This window comes from Manis pentadactyla, chromosome 3, assembly GCF_030020395.1.
Source record: "Manis pentadactyla isolate mManPen7 chromosome 3, mManPen7.hap1, whole genome shotgun sequence".
Classification (NCBI taxonomy): domain Eukaryota; kingdom Metazoa; phylum Chordata; class Mammalia; order Pholidota; family Manidae; genus Manis; species Manis pentadactyla.
Genome location: NC_080021.1, coordinates 106,430,426 through 106,451,748, shown reverse-complemented (window position 1 = coordinate 106,451,748; position 21,323 = coordinate 106,430,426). Strand labels below are relative to the sequence as shown.

The window sequence follows — 21,323 nt, the reverse complement described above, 5'->3', positions numbered from 1 at the left end:
TGTTCCTCACAAATGAGTGAGATAATTGCCTTTATCAAGAAGTTTTAAGTTAGATAATAAATATTCAAAATGAATTTCCTCCTAATTAATTGGTTCCCTTGTCCTGATTTCTACTTTATGAATATGGAGAGTTCTTTTTTTTTTAACATTAGGACAGAATTTATATGCCCAAAACACTTAAAGCCATCCTTGTGGGTTGAATAATGTTCACATAGAAATAGTTCTGATACGCATACTTAATACTTTCCTAGTTATCTGTATACTCAGGTTCAGTGAAGAATTAAGAAGCTTAATTATGAAGAATTAACATAAGCTTCAGTATTTTCTCTTCCCTACAGGTCTTGAAGCAGTTGCGTGCAACCCCAGGATGCCTGTGAAGTGTCTAACTTCGAATCTCCTCCAGTCTAGGAAAAGGCTGGCCACATCAAGTGCCAGTAGTCAGTCCCACACCTTCGCATCCAGTGTGGAATCTGAATGCCACAGCAGTCCCAGATGGGAAAAGGACCACCAGGTTAGAGTGAGGTGTATCACCCCAAAACCAGTTATGCATGTCAAAGGAATGATAGAAACACTTTATATGTTTTTGTATAAATTCTGTAAGGAAATGAAAGTGTTACAGAATGGCAGTCAAGGTAATCTTCTTTTTTCTGTATATTCTGTCAAATTCTTTTGAACTATTTCTCATTGGGGTATGAAATTATTCTTGCTTGATATATAATGAGATCCAAATTTTTCTGAATTTTTGCAGTAAATCCATAGCAAATGTTTGGCTTCTAGGCATCTAGATAGATATCTTTTTAATTCCTTACCATGACACAGACATTAGCTTATGAGATTTTTTTAACCTATATCTTATTTCAAAACTTATACTTGATCCTACACTGTTTTCCACCAGTTTCTCATTTACTGGAATGGTAAATCTTCTGGGTCAGAAATAACTTGTAGACCACAAAGGTAATGTAGGTGTGTCTTTAAAAGTATCTGTCCTAAGGAGATTGCTTGCTGAACAGATTTACTTCATTTTATTTCATTTATAGACTCTGTTTTTGACTTTCTTACGCTATTAAGGCTAATAAATACTAAAGCTGAGAGGAACTACAATTTCAAATTTTATAGATTCCTTCATAGAATCCTGGTAATGTTAGACTACAATAATGGTAACACAAAGAATAAACATTCCTTTGATAAAGTCATTTGGGTTGTATTTGCTCCTTATTCTTAATAATAGGAGTTTATTCTTTATTGTTGGGTATTTGTATTTTAGGAGAAGGTCAAATTATTTTTTATTTAAGCCAGGGTTTCTTCGTCTTTTTTCTTTCCCTAAAGACTGGTCTGTAGGTAAGCTATGTCACAGGATAAACCAACCAGATTTCCATTCCTACTGCTATTATTTCACCTCTTCTCTATTCAAGGAAGCATATTGTATATTTCAAAATATCCACAGCTTCACCTTCTTCTTCCCACTTCTTCACCTGAGGAAAACAATGATTGGATTATAGTACTGCTTGCAGTTCAGTGAGTTGTAATTCAGGAATTTTCATTTGCTTCATGACTAAGTACTCATTATTATTATTATTATTATTACTAAGTTAATAAAGTTTAATTTTCACATACCAAAAACAGGCACAATTAGTTTACTGAAGACTCTCTAACTGAGTAATCTTGTAAAAATCCTCATGACCATGCACCAGTTTGCAATATTAGGTACAAAACTCTGGTTACACAAGCGCCTGCAGATGGGTGGAATACAAGTTTTTTAGGAAAAGTATTTTCTTACCAGTGCATCATCAATTCATCTTATTGACCATGGATTTTAACACGTGGTTTGCTTTTCTTTTGGGTTTTTGTGTTTTTTTTGGTTTTTCATTATAAATTACCATTAGTTTAGCTTCATCCTCATCAGCTTGGTTTTTCTTACACTTGTAAGAAGTGACACTTGTTTACATTAAAATATTTTTGGTCTATAACTTTCCATTAACTATATATATATTTGTTATCATTAATCTACAGTTACATGCAGAACATTATGTTTACGAGACTCCCCCAATCACCAAGTACCCCCACAAACCCCATTACAGTCACTGTCCATCAGTGTAGTAAGATGCTGTAGAATCACTACTTGTCTTCTCTGTGTTGCACAACCCTTCTCATGCCCCCCACCACCACATTATACATGCTAATCATAATGCTCCCTTTCTTCTTTCCCCCCTCTTATCCCTCTCTTCCCACCCATCCTCCCCAGTCCCTTTCCCTTTTCTAACTGTTAGTCTATTCTTGGGTTCTGTGATCCTGCTGCTGTTTTGTTCCTTCAGTTTTTGCTTTGTTCTTATAATCCACATATGAGTGAAATCATTTGGTACTTCTCTTTCTCCGCCTGGCTTATTTCACTGAGCATAATACCCTCTACCTCCATCCATGTTGTTGCAAATGGTAGGATTTGTTTTCTTCTTATGGCTGAATAATATTCCATTGTGTATATGTACCACATCTTCTTTATCCATTCATATACTGATGGACACTTAGGTTGCTTCCATTTCTTGGCTATTATAAATCGTACTGCGATAAACATAGGGGTGCATCTGTCTTTTTCAAACTGGGCTGCTGCATTCTTAGGGTAAATTCCTTAAAGTGGAATTCCAGGGTCAAATGGTATTTCTATTTTGAGCTTTTTGAGGAACCTCCATACTGCTTTCCGTAGTGTTTGAACTAATTTACATTCCCCCAAGCAGTGTAGGAGGGTTGCCCTTTCTCCACAACCTCACCAACATTTGTTGTTGTTTGTCTTTTGAATGGTAGCCATCCTTACTGGTGTGAGGTGATATCTCATTGTGGTTTTAATTTGCATTTCTCTGATGACTAACGATGTGGAGCATCTTTTCATGTGTCTGTTGGCCATCTGAATTTCTTCTTTGGAGAACTGTCCGTTCAGATCCTCTGCCCATTTTTTAATTGGCTTATTTGCTTTTTGTTTGTTGAAGTGCGTGAGCTCTTTATATATTTTGGATGTCAACCCTTTATTGGATCTGTCATTTATGAATATATTCTCCCATCCTGTAGGATGCCATTTTGTTCTATTGGTGGTGTCCTTTGCTGTATAGAAGCTTTTCAGCTTAATATAGTCCCACTTTTTCATTTTTGCTATTGTTTCCCTTGCCTGGGGAGATATGTTCATGAAGAAGTCACTCGTGTTTATGAACAAGAGATTTTTGCCTATGTTTTTTTCTAAGAGTTTTATGGTTTCATAACTTACATTCAGGTCTTTGATCCATTTTGAATTTACTTTTGTGTATGGGTTTAGACAATGATCCAGTTTCATTCTCTTACATGTAGCTGTCCAGTATTGCCAACACAAACTGTTGAAGAGGCTGTCATTTCCCCTTTGTATGTCACATGGCTCCTTTTTCATATATTAATTGACCATATATGTTTGAGTTAATGTCTGGAGTCTCTATTCTGTTCCACTGGTCTGTGGCTCTGTTCTTGTGCCAGTACAAATTCTCTTGATTACTGTGGCTTTGTAGTAGAACTTGAAGTTGGGGAGTGAAATCCCCCCCACTTTATTCTTCCTTCTCAGGATTGCTTTGGCTATTCAGGGTCTTTGGTGGTTCCATATGAATTTCTGAACTATTTGTTCCAGTTCGTTGAAGAATGCTGTTGGTATTTTGATAGGGATTGCATTGAATCTGTAGATTGCTTTAGGCAGGATGGCCATTGTTCAGACAATATTAATTCTTCCGAGCCAAGAGCATGGGATGAGTTTCCATTTGTTAGTGTCCTCTTTAATTTCTCTTAAGAGTGCCTTGTAGTTTTCAGGGAATATAAGTCTTTCACTTCCTTGGTTAGTTTTATTCTTGGGTATTTTATTCTTTTTGATGCAATTGTGAATGGAATTGTTTTCTTGATTTCTCTTTCTGGTAGTTCATTGTTATGTATAGGAAAGCAACAGATTTCTGTGTATTAATTTTGTATCCTGCTACTTTGCTGAATTCTGAAATTAGTTCTAGTAGTTTTGGAGTGGAGTCTTTAGGGTTTTTATGTACAATATCATGTCATCTGCAAATAGTGGCAGTTTGACTTCTTTACCAATCTGGATTCCTTGTATTTCTTTGTTTTGTCTAATCGCTGTGGCTAGGACCTCTGGTACTATGTTGAATAACAGTGGGGAGAGTGGGCATCCGTCTTGTTCCTGATGTTAGAGGAAAAGCTTTCAGCTTCCCACTGTTACGTATGATGTTGGCTGTGGGTTTATCATGTATAGCCTTTATTATGTTGAGGTACTTGGCCTCTATACTCATTTTGTTCAGAGTTTTTATCATGAGTGGATGTTGAATTTTGTCGAATGCTTTCTCAGCATCTATGGAGATGATCATGTGGTTTTTGTTGTTCTCTTTGTTTATGTGGTGGATGATGTTAATGGATTTTTGAATGTTGTAGCATCCTTGCATCCCTGAGATGAATCCCACTTGGTCATGGTGTTTGATCCTCGATGTATTTTTGGATTTGGTTTGCTAATCTTTTGTTGAATATTTTTGCATCTATGTTCATCAGGGATATTGGTCTGTAATTTTCTTTTTTGGTGGGGTCTTTGCCTGGTTTTGGTATTAGGGTGATGCTGGCTTCATAGAATGAATTTGGGAGTATTCCCTCCTCCTCTATTTTTTGGAAAACTTTAAGGAGAATGGGTATTATGTCTTCTCTGTACGTCTGATAAAATTCTGCGGTAAATCCATCTGGCCCAGGATTTTTGCTCTTGGGTAGTTTTTTGATTACTGCTTCAATTTCGTTGCTGGTAATTTGTCTGTTTAGATATTCTGTTTCTTCCTTGGTCAGTCTTGGAAGGTTGTATTTTTCTAGGAAGTCCATTTCTTCTAGGTTTTCCAACTTGTTAGCAATAGGTTTTCATAGTAATCTCTAATAATTCTTCGTATTTCTGTGGGATCCGTCATGATTTTTCCTTTCTCGTTTCTGATTCTGTTGATGTGTATTGATTCTCTTTTTCTGTTAATAAGTCTGTTTAGGGGCTTATCTATTTTGTTTATTTTCTCAAAGAACCAGCTCTTGGTTTCACTGATTTTTTTCTATTGTTTTATTCTTCTCAATTTTATTTATTTCTTCTCTGATCTTTATTATGTCCCTCCTTCTGCTGACTGTAGGCCTCATTTGTTCTTCTTTTTCCAATTTCAATAATTGTGACTTCAGACTATTCATTTGGTATTGCTCTTCCTTCTTTAAATAGGCCTGGATTGCTAAATACTTTCCTCTGAGAACTGCTTTCACTGCATCCCACAGAAGTTGGGGCTTTGTGTTGTTGTTGTCATTTGTCTCCATATATTGCTTGATCTCCATTTGAATTTGGTCATTGATCCATTGATTATTTAGGAGCATGTTGTTAAGCCTCCATGTGTTTGTGAGGCTTTTTGCTTTCTTTGTACAATTTATTTCTAGTTGTATGCCTTTGTGGTCTGAGAAGTTGGTTGGTAGAATTTCAATCTTTTGGAATTTACTGAGTCTCTTTTTGTTGCCTAGTGTGTGATCTATTCTGGATAATGTTCCATGTGCGCTTGAGAAGAATGTGTATCCTGCTGCTTTTGGGTGTAGAGTTCTGTAGATGTCTATTAGGCCCATCTGTTCCAGTGTGTTGTTCAGTGCCTCTGTGTCCTTACTTATTTTCTGTCTGGTGGATCTGTCCTTTGGAGTGAGTGGTGTGTTGAAGTCTCCTAGAACGAATGCATTGCATTCTATTTCCTCCTATAATTCTGTTAGTATTTGTTTCACATATGTTGGTGCTCCTGTATTGGGTGCATATATATTTATAATGGTTACATCATCTTTTTGGACTGACCCCTTTATCATTATGTAATGTCCTTCTTTATCTCTTGTTACTTTCTTTGTTTTGAAGACTCTATTTTGTCTTTTACTAGTACTGCAACACCTGCTTTTTTCTCCCTGTTGTTTGCATGAAATATCTTTTTCTATCCCTTGACTTTTAGTCTGTGTATATCTTTGGGTTTGAGGTGTGTCTCCTGTAAGCAGTATATAGATGGGTCTTGGTTTTTATCCACTCTGTTACTCTGTGTCTTTTGATTGGTGCATTCAGTCCATTTACATTTAGGGTGATTATTGAAAGATATGTACCTATTGCCATTGCCGGCTTTAGATTCATGGTTACCAAAGGTTCAAGGGTAGCTTCTTTACTATCTAACTGTCTACCTTAACTCACTTATTGAGCTATTATAAACACAGTCTGATGATTCTTTGTTTCTCTCCCTTCTTATTCCTCCTTCTCCATTCTATTTGTGTTAGGTGTTTTATTCTGTGCTCTTTCGTGTTTCCTTTGACTCCTTTTGTGAGAAGTTGATTTTATTTTTTGCCTTTAGTTAGTATTTGGTTGGTCTGCTTTCTTTGCTGTGATTTTATTTTCTCTGGTGACATCTATTTAGCCTTAGGAGTGCTTCCATCTCAAGCAGTCCCTTTAAAATACCCTGTAGAGGTAGTTTGTGGCAGGCACATTCCCTCAAATTTTCCTTACTTAAACCCTCCTTCATATTTAAATGGTAATCCTGCTGGATACAGTATTCTTGGCTCAATGCCCTTCCATTTCATTGAATTAAATATATGATGCCATTCTCTTCTGGCCTGTAAGGTTTCTGTTGAGAAGTCTGATGATAGCCTAATGGGTTTTCCTTTGTAGGTGACCTTTTTTCTCTCTCTGGCTGCCTTTAATACTCTGTCCTTGTGCTTGATCTTTGCCATTTTAATTATTATGTGCCTTGGTGTTGTCCTCCTTGGGTCCCTTCTGTTGGGAGTTCTGTGGGCTTCCATGGTCTGAGGAGTATTTCCTCCCCCAGTTTGGGGAAGTTTTCAGCAATTATTTCTTGAAATACACTTTCTATCCCTTTTTTTCTCTTCTTCTTCTGGTACCCCTATAATGTGAATATTGTTCTGTTTGGATTGGTCACACAGTTCTCGTAGATTCTTTCATTCCTGGAGATCCTTTTATCTCTCTCTGCCTCAGCTTCTCTGTGTTCCTGTTCTCTGATTTCTATTCCATTAATGGCCTCTTGCACCTCATCCAGTCTGCTCTTAAGTCCTTCCAGAGATTGTTTTATTTCTATATTCTTCCTGCCATCTTTATCCGGTAGCTCTTGCATATTTGTCTGCAGGTCCATCAGCATGGTTATGACCTTAATTTTGAGTTATTTTTCAGGAAGATTGGTTAAATCTATTTCCCCAGCCTCCTTCCCAGGAGTTGTCTGGGTTATTCTTGTCTGGATCAAATTCTTCACCTTTCCATGGCGATAGAGGTAGTCATGGGCAGTGGGCACGTGTGTCAACTGGCTGAACAAAGTCCCTTCTTGCTTGCTGGTCGCCTTCCTGTCCTGCAAGAACGGCGACCCCTCGCAGCCGCGCACCGACAGGGCCTCTGAGTCTGGCCCAGGTGGCTGCGGAGGCAGTTCTGGGTGGTTGCTGTGGGTACAGCCACTCTCAGGCTCCTCCCTTGCTATGGCAGGGCCGCGCCAGAGGGGGAGTGGGTGGGAGGCTGTTTATCACCGTGCGGGGCCTCAGAGCTGCCCTGCCGCACAGTGGGTTAGGGCGCCCGGAGTTCCCCAGTGTTCCCAGCTGCTGGACTGAGTTGCCAGGACACTTCCGTCCAGCTGTGAGGCCCCTGTCCCTTGAAGACTTTCAAAAAGCACTTTCTTGTCTTTTCTCCCAAGGGGCGCCGGCTGCGGGTACCCGATCGCAGATTTTACTGTTCCGTTTCCCTAGTATCCAGCACACCACACACTGTGTGTCTGCACTCCCAGTGTGTATGACTAGGGCTGGGTATTTAGCAGTCCTAGGCTTACACTCCCTGCCCGCTCTACTCCTTTCCTCCCGCTAGGGAGGTCGGGTTGTTGGGGGCTTGGGTCCCGCTGGGCCGCAGCTTGTATCTTACCCCCTTCGTGAGGTGCTGACTTCTTGTAGCCTGGCTATTGTACTGTATCTTCTGGTCTCTCTTTTAGGAATAGTTGTATTTGTTGTATTTTCAAAAATATGTATGATTTTAGGAGGAGATTTCCGCTTCCCTACTCACGCTGCCATCTTGGCTTCTCCCCCATTAACTATATTTTAAGCCCGGTGCATTTTGCATTTCAGAATAATCATCCATACCTGCCTTGCAAATTAGATACATACATAATACTGTCTTATCCCCAATTTTGTTTAAATATGTTGCCTGTTATTTTATTCTATTTAAATGACATGAAATACACTATGAAGTATATATTATAAAAGAGTTTATCTAAATTTTAAACCAGTGTTTCACTCAAAATAATGTATATGAATGTATACTAGTTTGTGTTGCTTTTTAATTCTGTTACCGTTGTTTTGTTCCACTGAAAAGTGGGAATGGGTTGCATAGTATTTTATGAAGTCATTTATCCCACCTAAATCAACAGAGGTTTTAAAGTTTAAAGAATCTCAACTTTAGGGTGACATAGGTGAAGGGGATAGAGAGGCACAAAACCTCAATCATAACATAAATTATTCACGGAAATGAAAATACAGCATATATATCTTTCTGTTGACAGACAGTAACCATAGTAGCTGGGGTGAGCATTTTTCTTTTTAAATAATGTAGGTAACTGTCAAGTCACTATGTTGTATACTTGAAACTAACAGACTGTTGTTTATCAACTACACTTCAATTTAAAAAATAAGGTAAAAAACAAAAAAGAATCTCAGCTTCACATAACTATAAAGTGTTTTCCACCTTAGGAAAGTGACAGTACACTGGGCTCCACAATGATGAGCTGGAATACAACTGAAAAGCCTTCATGTCCACATTCTACAAATGCCACCCAGACCCAAAGTTTCAACAGGAAGGATCTTGGATTCGGGCTTTCTGCCATCCACAACAGCAGCACCATTCCCTCCACTGGGAGCGCTTTGGTAAACTTGGCCCAAAAACACTTCTCTGGAGAGGTTTCTTGGGAAGCAAGAGAACTGCATCTAAATATTAAGATGGACGCTGACACAAAGCAGTCTGGTTTGCACCAGTCAAATCAGTGGGCTGTGGATTCTGGTGGCATGACTGAGGAACACCTTGTGAAAAGAAGCTTGAAAAGAAATTTTGAGTTAGTTGACTCCAGTCCTTGTCAGGAAATTATACAGAATAAAAAAAATTGTACATAGCATGATCATAGTAATGAAGTGAGAGGTTGTTGTGCAAATCAAAGTACAGGCTTAACAACTGATGTCCAGGACCTTAAGCTATCGGTATATACAGGTCAGCGAAATGATGGTGTTAATAAGAACATGGTTCATTCTTTTACTGATAAACAACAGACACCAGAAAAATCACCTATCCCAATGATAGCCAAAAACCTCATGTGTGAGCTGGATGAAGACTGCGATGAACATAAGAAGAAGGACTACTCAAATTCTAGTTTTCTATGTTCTGATAATGATAGAGCTCCTAAAAGTATTTCTATGGACTCGGGTTCATCTTTTCCTGGAATTTCTATAATGAGAAGTCCATTAGAAAGGCAGTCCTTAGATCCAGATAAAAGCATCAAAGAATCCTCATTTGAAGAAGCAAATGTTGAAGACCTACTCACCATATCACCCAGATGCCAGGAAAGTCCCTTGCAAGAAGGTGATGAGAATCCTGCTGCCCAAGACAGTAACCAAAATATGTTAGCTCCTTCTTCGGAGGGCTTGAAAATATGAGCCTTCTCTAAAAGAAATGTTGTAGCTTTCCAAAGTTTTAACAGTCACACTCATGCATCCAGTAACTCAGAACCATCCAAAATGAATATTTCTTCAGATGCAATGAGTCTTTCGTTTGCTTATAGTGGCTCCTATCCCATGGCTGTAAGCCCTATTCAAAAAGGAAGACCCTATATGCCACATCAGGTATGTTACAACTTTCTAACACTCTGTGTTTTAGGGTTCAGAAAAATAAACTGTTAAGGCCAGGCACTTGCCTCTCAGCTAGATTATATATTAATCGTGTTTTTCTGCTTGCTGGGCATTTATGGATAGTTGGAAATCTTAATGCAGAAAAGCAAAGCTGGCAGTAATGTTTATTCCTAACCACAATGCTGCCTTCATTTGTGTTGCTCTGTATGCTTTGACCTATTTTCAGTCACATGTTTATATAATTACAGTCGTGTATTTTCACTTGATCCCAGTGACTGTGAGATACAAAGTTAAAGTCCACTCCACTTCACTGCCCTCTAAGGACATACTTAAATTGTCTCTTGTCTTTGTAGAAAAGAGTTGAAGTAGATGTATTTCAAATCTTATTTTGTTTTTATTTTCTAAGCCTTTGTTTTAATAAACCCAAAGTTTCCTTTTTTCTTCCTTTGGAGAGACATTATGATATAGAAAGTATAATAGGGTTGCAAGGCTTGGGTTTTCTATGCAGAGCCTCGTGAGCAACTTAGAAACCCCTCTCCTTCATAGCCAGTTTCCCATCTGTCTGTAGAGAGAACGGTATCAGTCCTACTGGTCTTGCAGAGCCCTGTGAGGCAAAATATGTTTAAACTTTAAATGCCAGTTAGCATAAGAAGTTATTTATGTGTAGTTCTGTTTTATGTGTTGTAATAAGAATGTAATTATTTGTCATCCATAGCCTCCCTTGGTGACCATCCTTAAGCTTGTATTAATCCATGCTATCAAGAAATTTTTCTTGTGGGTTTTTTTTCATTGTTTCTTGAATATTTTCATTATTTCTTACTGAAATAATTGGTATTATCTAAGCTATTGATTTCATTAGATATCAGGACTTTCCTTCATTATAATTAGTTATGAGTCTATTTTCAAAACTGATCATGGATTTGAGTATATCTTTAAGGCCCAGGAACCTAGCTTTTCTTTGGTTTTATCATTTCTGTTCACTATAAAAGGTCTTAAGATGTTTATTTCCTCTTAAACTCCTTTTAAATTAGAAGACCTCAAATCAAATCAAGTTAGGAACTCCATTCCAAACCCCAAAGTCCATGAGAAGAGGGGCAGCCCCAGTAGAGGATGGGCGAATCCTAGGGACCCCAGACTACCTGGCACCTGAGCTGTTACTCGGCAGGGCCCACGGTAAGGCATGTGTGTCCTGAGTTTTTAAGTATTTGCTATCACTATACTTGCTTTTTTTTTGAGGTAAAATTGTTTTATATTTCTTTGGTACTCAGCCTACCTAAAGTAAGAGAAAATAAACTTGTGGACTACTGTTCTCTCATATAAATGGCAGTTATTATGGGAAAAGAAAACAGGCAGCCATTTGTTTTTTCCCTTCTGATTCAGTCTCAGTGATGCAGAGAGGCCCCACCTTCTACCTGCTCTGTTATCTTTGTCCTAAATGTGTTCTCAGGTCTGCTCTACTTTGGGCTCCTGCAGACAAAGTTGGACCAAATTGGGGTTTGGTCCCCAGAACCTCTTCCTGTTTAGAGCTTACCCTCACTTTCACCCTCACCAGCAGGGCTGAGCCTGAAATGAGCCGTCATTCCAAATGCAGTATAGGAATAAAAGGATGGCCTTTTCACCTGCCTTCTTTTTCCCCCTCACTCTGAAGAATTGTCCCTGCCCACATTCTGAGCCGAGCTGTATTGGTTTCCTAGGGCCTACTGTAACAAACTAGGACACGCTGGGTGGGTCAGCACAACAGAAATGTATTGCCTGACCATCCTGGAACCTCAAGGTCTGAAGTCAAGGTGCCCACAGGACCGTGCTCCCTTTGAAGGCTGCAGGGGAATCCTTCCTTGCCTCTCCCTGGCTTCTGGTGGTTTGCCAGGGATCTCAGCATCCTTGGCTAGCAGACACACTGCTCAGTGTCCCTTTGCACACAGCGCTCCCCGTGTGTCTCTCTGGTTGTGTGGCTGTGTTCTTACCCAGCCACCAGGCGTATTGGCCCAGGGCCCCGGCCCCCCTCCAATAGGACCTCATCCTAACCTAATGAGGTACATCTGCAAGGCTCCTGTTTCCAACTGCCACGTTCGGAGGACTCCAGGGTTAGAATCCACCTGCTTTTTTCAGCGGGACATAATTCACCCCATCAGGAACTCTTCTTCCCCGCCTTGATGTCCGTTATTCCCCTTGTCTTTGGGCTCCTTTGGTGGCCATCTCTCTCATCTTTCCCTCCCCACTCGCCACACATTCTGTTTTCCTTTGCTGCCTTTCCTTTTTAGCCAGAAAATAAGTTTCTATTTGTCCTCCTCTCACCACCTAACCTCTCCACGGTTGCCTATTCTCTTTGCCTGATGATTTTGGCTCTGGCAGTCCTGTTGTTGCCATTTTGTGAAAACGTTTGTATCAGTAACAGTCACCAGTGGTGTCCTTAGGGTCATGGTGGGCAACTGCTTCCCAGCCTCATTCCTCTTAGCCCTGCAGCTCTCCTCAGCTCCTCCCTGCTCTCTGCGAAACACCCACATTCAAGATCCTGCCCTCTACCTTTTTTCCCTACACGTGCTCCCTGTTAATCTCATCACTCCCATGGTGCCACTTGTCACATCTCTGGATGGTGCCCAGATATCTACCTCTAATGCTGACTTGCTGACTTCCTCCAGGTAGCAGTGTTCTGGGCACTGGGATGCTGAGCTTCAGGACTGCACTGGTTGTGTCTAGCTTGCACCTCTCACAATTTCACCATCTTTGTAGTGACACAGTCATTGTCCCTTCATTTGGGCATTTAAGTCACGTCAGTTACAGCTCTGCAGTGTCTGTCCTCACCATGTTACCTCGGCCACATGCTCCATAGGAACCTCGCCTTTCCTTTTCATTAATTTAACAGCTTGCTTTCTGGCCCCTCAATGTCATTTTACTGTCTGTAAGCACTGCCACCAATTTGTCCTCTTAATATGTAACACGGTTCATGCTGCTTCCCTCCTTGAAACACCGCGGAGGCTCCTTCCTACCTGCGAAATGAAGTCCAGATTACTGGCCTTGGCGTCTGAGGCTTAGCTCTTACACCAGCCTCGTCTCTCAAAGAAGCTCTTTACAGGCTTCCCATTCCACTTTTTAGACACATCTAGTTTCAGATTTTCCTTACTGTGCACACATGTACTTTGTTTAGAAAAGCCAGACCCCAGTCGTCTTCCTGTCAGATTTCTCCTCATCTCATCATCAGTTCAAATGCCACCTGTACCATAAAGCATGCCTTGATCAATTATGGAGAATTAGTTATTCACTTCCATACTTTATTAAAACTCTAAAAATTTATATCATTCTACCTATAATTAGTTGTTATATCTGTTCCCTCTACAAAAGCTTAAGAAAATTTCTTAAGACTATAGTAAGTTTTCCTTCTGCTTAGCACACAGGAGAATTCCTTGGCAGCACTCACTAAGCCTTGGGAATAATCTGCACAGTGTTGAAAGTTGACACCTTTAACATTCACCTTTCTGTATTAGCCAAAACAACGAGGGTCCTCTGGGCACGTGACTGATTTTTGTGCAGTGTCCCTTTTGCCAAGTCCCAGACTTGCCAACTCATTTCCTTTGTATTATAATTTCCATTTCTCTAACATAGATACAGTGTGACAGTAAGATTCATATTTAAAGATTTACTTTACAGCACCTTATTACTGTTCTAGGGGGACATCTAGTTACCTCAGCTATCCAGTGGTGTATTTTTTAATTTTTATTTTCTATAAAAGTAATTTGATACATCCTTCTAAAACAAAAAGAATGCAAAGAAACTTAGAATAACAATTTAGAAAGCAAAAACAAAAACAGTTCCCTCCTTGCTGCTAGGTCTTACCCCAAAAGGCAGGCCCCAGGGGCAGTCTCTTCAGCTTTTCTCTTTCTTCGTTTGACCTACTTGTAAAGATCCTGCCAAGACTTCTGATGCCTTTGCTGGTGCTCTGCCTCAGCCAAGCGGACTGAGGAACTCTGGCCTGAGTTTCCCATAGCTTCTTGTATATGTATATGTCTGTTTCGTCTCTCTTAATACTGTATTGAAGTTATCTGTATTGTCTCAGAGTAGGCTGTTTGCTCCTTGGGGAAAGCTCTTTGTGTCCTCATCTTTGTAATCCCTTACATCTGGCATAACACCTAGTGTCCAGTTCAGTGGGTGGTGTGACCATGAACTCATCATGTTAGTGCGGTGTACATAACTGCTGTTTTCTTCAATGCAGGATTTCTGGCTTCCAGTGAGTGAGCATCTCCCTAAAGTAATATTGCAAAGCACATTAAACTAAGCAAAGGGTAACCAGATCACATTGCATAAAAAGCATTTTCCCTTTCAACTCACTCATGAAATACAAAAATGAGTATCTTATGTCTTCTGAGCAGAAAGACATCCAGAGAAGTTGTCGTTCTCTGTGAAAACAAATACAGGCAATGTGGCAATTCTTTATAGCATTTAAAGGTAGCAGAGAATGAAGATACAGCATTTTTTATTGCAGCCTAGGAAATAGGCTTGATAAAAATGTTAAAATTAGCACAAAAGGGCTTGATTTTTCCAGACCATTTTGTTCCATTATTATTAGAAAATAGAAGGTAAAACAGTATTAATATACAAATTACAGAAGTGGTTTTTGAACTAGAAAACCAGTAATATAAGACAAGCTTGTTCTATTTCTCTGGCTAATGATATTTATTTGTTACAATTTACCACAATATGTGATCTTATTAGACTTTGACTCAAGTGTATGAGTGTGTGTGACAGATCCTTGGAGAAATCATGTATGTTATTGACATACATACACTTAGGCTGAGCTTGGAAAAGGGTCCTAATTTCTAACATAAGAGAAAAATATATTTTTGTCCTGATTTCTTCCTACTTTTTTGTTATGCAGTTATATTATCTAATCCAGTGGAATAACTTTTTCTCAGTGCTGCTTTAAAGGTCTATTAACTGAAGTGGTTCATATGTTCTTATACTGATTACTCTAGTAATAGAAGCCTATAGACTATTGCATCTTGTGTTTCTTAGGGAGGATGGGAAAAGGCACTCTAAATGCATGAATTCTTTTTCCTAATGGCAGATTTCACAATGCAGATTCCAAACTTTAAAACTACCTATTTTAAAAATGGAATGTTGGCAGCTGGTTAACCACAGTCATGAATTTTGTGAAATTGATTTTAAGACTAATTTTCAGGAAATTATAGTACTAGACTGGAATTCCTTTTCTGAATTTATATTGAAGCTAATCATTTTTAGACTGAAATTAACCTTTGCTTAGGAAACACTTCACTCATAGAACTAAACGAAAGCATAAACCAGATTATAAGGTCATATTTAGTTAGAATAATTGTTTAAACATCTTTGTATATAAAGGATACTTCTGACAAAGATTTTATTTAGAAATCAGTTTTACTATTAAGACCTATCTCCTAGTTACCTCCTCAAACCATAGTTTAAGTGAATATTTTTTGTTAAATGAAGTTGTCCATATTCTTAAAAGGAGCAAAGCTACACTAAAACAGTGTAAGGCTTTCCCTAAGTTACCACGTATCCTCCAATTAGGATAGATGTTCTTACCTCATCTCATACCTTTGTGAACAAGCAGTGTACAGAATCATCTAAACGTTACTGTTTCCTGACTTGAAATTGAGAAGTACTGTATTTTAGAGAAGAGCCTGTAGCTTAAGTACATTCCTTGATTATGTTTTAGGATTTAGAATAAGTAAGCATAACATCAGAGGTTATCAATAAGTGAAAAAAGATAGCTTTAACTTTTATTTAACCAGCTGTGCAAATGCTAAACGTCTTGGAAAACAGAAGGGAAGTAATTGCCACATTACTTAAAGGAGGGTAATTTGGCTTTTTGAATGTTATGAAGCTAGAAGAAAGTCTGAGGAAATGAATGCCTTGATCAAACATTTGTAGAAAATGCTTGCAAGCTCAGCTACTTCTTCCTCTTAAATTCCAGGTTCTGCAGTGGACTGGTGGGCACTTGGAGTTTGCTTGTTTGAGTTTCTAACAGGAATTCCCCCTTTCAATGATGAAATGCCACAACAAGTGTTCCAGAATATTCTGAAAAGAGGTGATTCCTTTTCTGTTAAGATAGGTTCTTTTACCTCTGTGTATTATTGTCCTGAACACTGGTTAACACGCTTATTTGTATTTGTAGATATCCCTTGGCCTGCAGGTGAAGAAAAGTTATCTGAAAATGCTCAGAATACAGTAGAAATACTTTTAACCATTGATGATACAATGAGAGCTGAACTGAAAGGTAATGTTTTGTGTTGAAATGAACCCTTTATTTACCCTTGATTTGTTTCAAGGGGTGAATATTAATAATGGTATCACGTACTTGTACAGTACTACAGATGGCTGACTGCAAAATTGGCTAAAAAATTTTTCAGTTTATTTTTGCCCTCAAGGTATACACTGATATACTTGCCCTTATTCTGCATTAAGATGGGATTTACTGTGGTCAGGTTGTGGTATATTCACTCATTGAATGTTATTAATCTCAAGCAGGGACCTGAAACAATCTTATCTTGTCAGTGTCTTAGGGTTTTCAAAGCTAGATAAAATTAACCATTGACAAATACAGCAAATGTTTTTATCAAAACTCTTTTCTCTTATTTCTTACTTCTTCATTTCTGATGCCATTATTGGTTGACACATATGTCAAGTGCCAGGTTGCCTCAAATAAGACAAATTTGGTACATTGTGAACCATTCAATGATTTTTTTCCAATGCAGGGGGTACATAAAACTCCAGTTTTGAAACGAGTGAATTTCTTAGCAGCTGCCTTAAAATCCTTTTTCTAACAAGGCATATATAGAGAGAGACAAATAAGCATTATGTCCTAAATATAGTCCACGTGAAGTAGAAATGATTTTGTACATACAGAGAAATGAGCTTTCGCTATGGGTCACTTGCATCAGCTTCAAGGTGTTCCCTCTAGTAAGATCCACAGTTTAGTGATTTACTTAACAGATCCCACAGAATGACTGCTAGGTTTCAGGCAGTGTTGCTGCGGGCGTATCCTAGAGATGAGCCGACTCAAACCCCTGTGCTCCTAGAGCTGTCTTTCTAGTAGGAAGACTTTAGTAAACAAATACTACCGTGACCTCCTGCCACCTAGTGGTGAGTACTATGAAAAAAGAAACCAGGTCAGAGGATGTGAAGCGGTGGCAGGAGAGTTTTGACAGGGAATGGCCAGGAAGACCTCTGGGCAGAGTAGGATTTGAGGAAAAAAGCCTGTGTAAAGTCAGAGTGCAGACTTTTGAAAACTCGGCTCTAAAAATTAATTTAGAAGAGTGGTCCTCAAGTGGCATGGTTTTGCTCCCCAAAGGACAGTTGGCATTGTCTACAGACATTTTTGGTTGTCACAGCTGTTGGTGGTGCCTAGTAGGTAGCGGCCAGGGATTCTGCTCAGCATTCTGCTATGCACAGGACGGGCCCAAAGCAAACGGTCGTCCAGGCCCAAATGTCCCTTGTGCCCACACTGAGAATCTGTTGCTTAGAGAATGGCTATAATGTACTATCGTTTGCTCAAAGTAAGTAGAGACAGAAGAAATGCATTCTTACCAATGACCTCAGATTTGTTTGTTTAATGAACAGTTTAGAGAGTGAACCAGATGCTAGGGGTATTCTTCAGTTAATAAACAGTTGCTCCAGCAACTATTTAGTTCATCTTAAACTAGAATTAAAATTCCTTTGAGTTCAGTTTAAATAAACGGTTATGATGAGGGTCATAGAACATCACATCACATGGAGATATCACAGTTTAAGAGTTACTCGTCACTGGTATGAGTAACTCTAAAGTAATCCATGCTCAGTTACTTATTTTGAACAATTAGGAGACAGATTCTCTGGATGTACATTATTTTTGCTATTTGATCATTAATCACGACCAGTCTTTTAGTTGAGGGAAGAACCAAGTTGTGAATATTGGTTGCCGACCTATTGCCCCAATACATAATTCTTCCCTGCCTGTGTAGTCTTCTCTCAATATGATCTGTAAATTTGGTTGTATTTTTAATGAGGTTTTTTTTTCGAACTAATTAATGCTTTGTCACTTAATATGTTGCCAGTGTCTTTATCATTGTCTTTTGAAGTGAAGGGTTGAGGAGAGAAGAGCTTATGTCTAGCAACTAAATATCACATATGATCAGAAGAGTGTATTTTCATTTAGCAGGTAGAAGGAAATAGGAAAGATGCCAGGTACTGAACATGTAGTTAAACAGGTGAGCAGAGGTGAGGTCTTTTAAGTGAAGCAGTCCTGTGTAGCCAGACTGCTGAATAGTCAGTGTGTCACAGAACCACAACTGCATGAAGCCACAGAAGCCAGAGACCCACGAAGAGGCTGTGTCAGAGGAGTCCTCAGTGCACATGCTGAGCTCACTGTGAAGAAGGATGGAGCAAAGGGAAGGCGGCGGGGGGATGGGGGACGAATTTCCTACTAACATTCTCTAGGGCAATAGATAGCGCTAACTAAGGATTGCAGAGATGCAAACATGCGTCAAGGCCTTGGAATGAGAAATGGGACATTTATCCTGGAAGATCAGTGGTGTGGAGGCTCTATGGGGGAGCAGGAAGTGAGCCAAGCTCTCTTCTACCTCAAGTCAGGGACTGTGTGAGAAAATGGAGGCATTGAGAAAGCTAGGCTTCTGTTAAGGCAGATTGTTCACTCGTTTGACAAATACAGACCAGGCACCTGTCATGTGCCAAGTGATACACAGAATGACTGACAAGTGTGTGTGCTGTTGTGAAGTATGTGGTTGAATACAGAGACAATAAATAAATGTCTGTGATGCTGGCATATTAATAAAGTAGGGCGAGATACGTGAGATGCTCTCTCCCTAATTCCTGTAGAACATTAATTACTTAGGTGATATTGTCATAATGTGGTTTTGTTTTGTATTTTTCCGAAGAGCTAAAACATCATCCTCTCTTCAGTGACGTAGACTGGGAAAATCTGCAGCATCAAACTATGCCTTTCATACCCCAGCCAGATGATGAAACAGATACATCCTTTTTCGAAGCCAGGAATAATGCCCAGCACCTGACCATATCTGGATTCAGTCTATAACACATACATTTTTCCCTTTAATCTAACCTATCTTATTGAATAAGCTAGCAAGCTTACATACTCCTTAATACTAGATTGATCTAAGAGAAGATCATTAATTTACCTGGATCAGTGAAATTTTAATGTAACAGCTTCCACAGAGTTAAAAGGCTATCAAGAATATAACCAGTATGTTATCTTGTTCTCAGAGCTGTATATAGGCTTCCAAAGCTATTTTCGTCTTATTTTGTTACTGCACTTTATGGAAATTAATGTATCAATCAAAGTAAAATGACACCATCTGTTAGAGAAAGCGTGAACTTGAGCTTGATTTTCTTTCACTTCTGTTGATTTCAGTCAACCCTTCAGTTTAGTGTTAAAAGAACAAAATCATATGGTTTTATTTTAATGTGATGTGTACAGTAGCCGTGAGGGCAGTCATTGAAGGCTGCAATTGTGATTTCCAGCTCAAAATTGTGACTGGAAAATGCCATCACTCGGAAGTGTAACTCTTTTAAGGAGTGAGGAATAAACAAAGAACTAAGGTTTAGGTTCCTTCACTACAAATACAGTTTTGTGGCCTTGACTGCTCTGGTGCTTTCTCTGCAATACCTGTTTGTTTAACATAGTACAGGGAAGCTTTGGTATGATGCGCTGTAACAATTTTAACAGCTTGTTCAATTTTAATGAAAAACGTAATGGCTTACATCTTTAAAATAATTCGTCTAGAACATGCAGTATTACTAGAGACAGCCTGATCTTAGCAAAAAAAATAATCTGCTTAAATGAATAAGTTGTAACATACGTCAAGTATATGATCTGTCAACATCATTCTTTTATATATACACGGTAAGATTTGGCTCCATGGTCCGATCTGGAATTCACTGAGGCTTTCAGCATTTTTACCCTCCAAAGGAACAACATTCAAATGTAAATTTCCTGCAAATCTATTAAATACTATTCTCCCTTTGGCAGATTCCTTAATGGGACTGTCCAGGACACCAACCTTATCAGGGACTTGCAACATTACTGAATAATTGGGTGAAATGGACAGTGAGCGAGCCTATTCCCAGTACAAGAACCTTAAGTGGAAAAATGAAAAAGTTTGCAGTTAAACAGACCTAGGTCTGCCTCAGTAGTCACCTGGAATGCTGTGTGCTGTAAGGGTGTTTACAGGGAGCAAGCGACTTACTAACTAAACTTAAACCCTTAATACACCAGCCAAGCTGTGGGTTCAGACACTTGCTAAGGAAAACCAGTGACAGAATAATAACAGCGGGAAATGGGACTGATCCTGAGAGTTGTGTCTGCGTGTGGATATGCATAAGCCTTTAAAGAGCACTCACTGCTTCTGCCAGTAGGAATCTGTGCATCTGTTGTGTTATACAATTTTTATTAACAGAAAATGATTTTCTCCCACCTCCACTAAATGTTAACTACAGAAAATATGTTTGAAGAGGCAGCTATTTACACTGGCTTACCTCTGTCAGAATTAAACAGGATGAAGTACATACCTCACTTAAAAGGGGTTTCATAAGTGATCATTATTTGAACCCTAAGTACTCTGCTACTTCTTAGCATATTTATCTTAACTTGGGGTTTGGGAAATGGGTCACTACATAAAACCTTGCCATTATTCTCCAAAAGCATCCCGAGGGACATTCTGGTCTGGTTACTCAGTTTGCCAGAAAGACCTGATTGTTAGCCAATTACAAACATGCTGAGTCCAAAAGGTTGTGCAAACATATGCTGTCTCCACCAGGTCTCCTTTCAATTCATACCAAACCAGCCATGTATGGGTCATTCTTGTAACTGTGGAAAATGTACTGGCCAGGGCAGTATCTGAAAGAGGGAAACTGTAGAAAGCTATTGAACCAGCCCACCTGGATTCTCGATATATTTTAGGGGTAGAATCAATGGTACTTCCTGATGGATGGTAGGAGGAGGATGACAGGACTGGAGGAACCAAGTCTGACACCTAATTTCTGACGAGCAACAGGGTCAATAGTGGTGCTATACTCTGAAAATGAGGGGCAGGATTGGTGGGCACATTAAGTTTGACATGTTTGTGAGACACCCAAATAAAGAATTCAAGAACCCAGTTAGACTTGTAGGTAGCAATGGTGAATTTGAATACATACAGCTTCCTTAAACTCAGAAACCCCTCTAAAAAGGGTGGCATTTTTTAAGACATAAACCAACATGGTAGCTTTACAATGTGTCTGCAAATTTTGTGGCATTATTTCCACAAGTGGAATCTAATTCCCATTCTCTTGCATGTGGACCAGGCTTACTAACTTGCTTCTAATGAAGGAAATTGTAGAAGTGACTGCACAGGTTAGAAAGGGCAACACAGCTTCTGCCTGGCTCTCTCCTG

General features: G+C 39.2%; 1 pseudogene; it reads left to right on the top strand.

Annotated features, from left to right (window-relative positions):
- LOC118914297 (serine/threonine-protein kinase greatwall-like) overlaps positions 1 to 20,916 on the top strand; it is an 88,145-nt pseudogene extending 67,229 nt beyond the window's left edge.
- Positions 20,917 to 21,323: the final 407 nt, after the last annotated feature.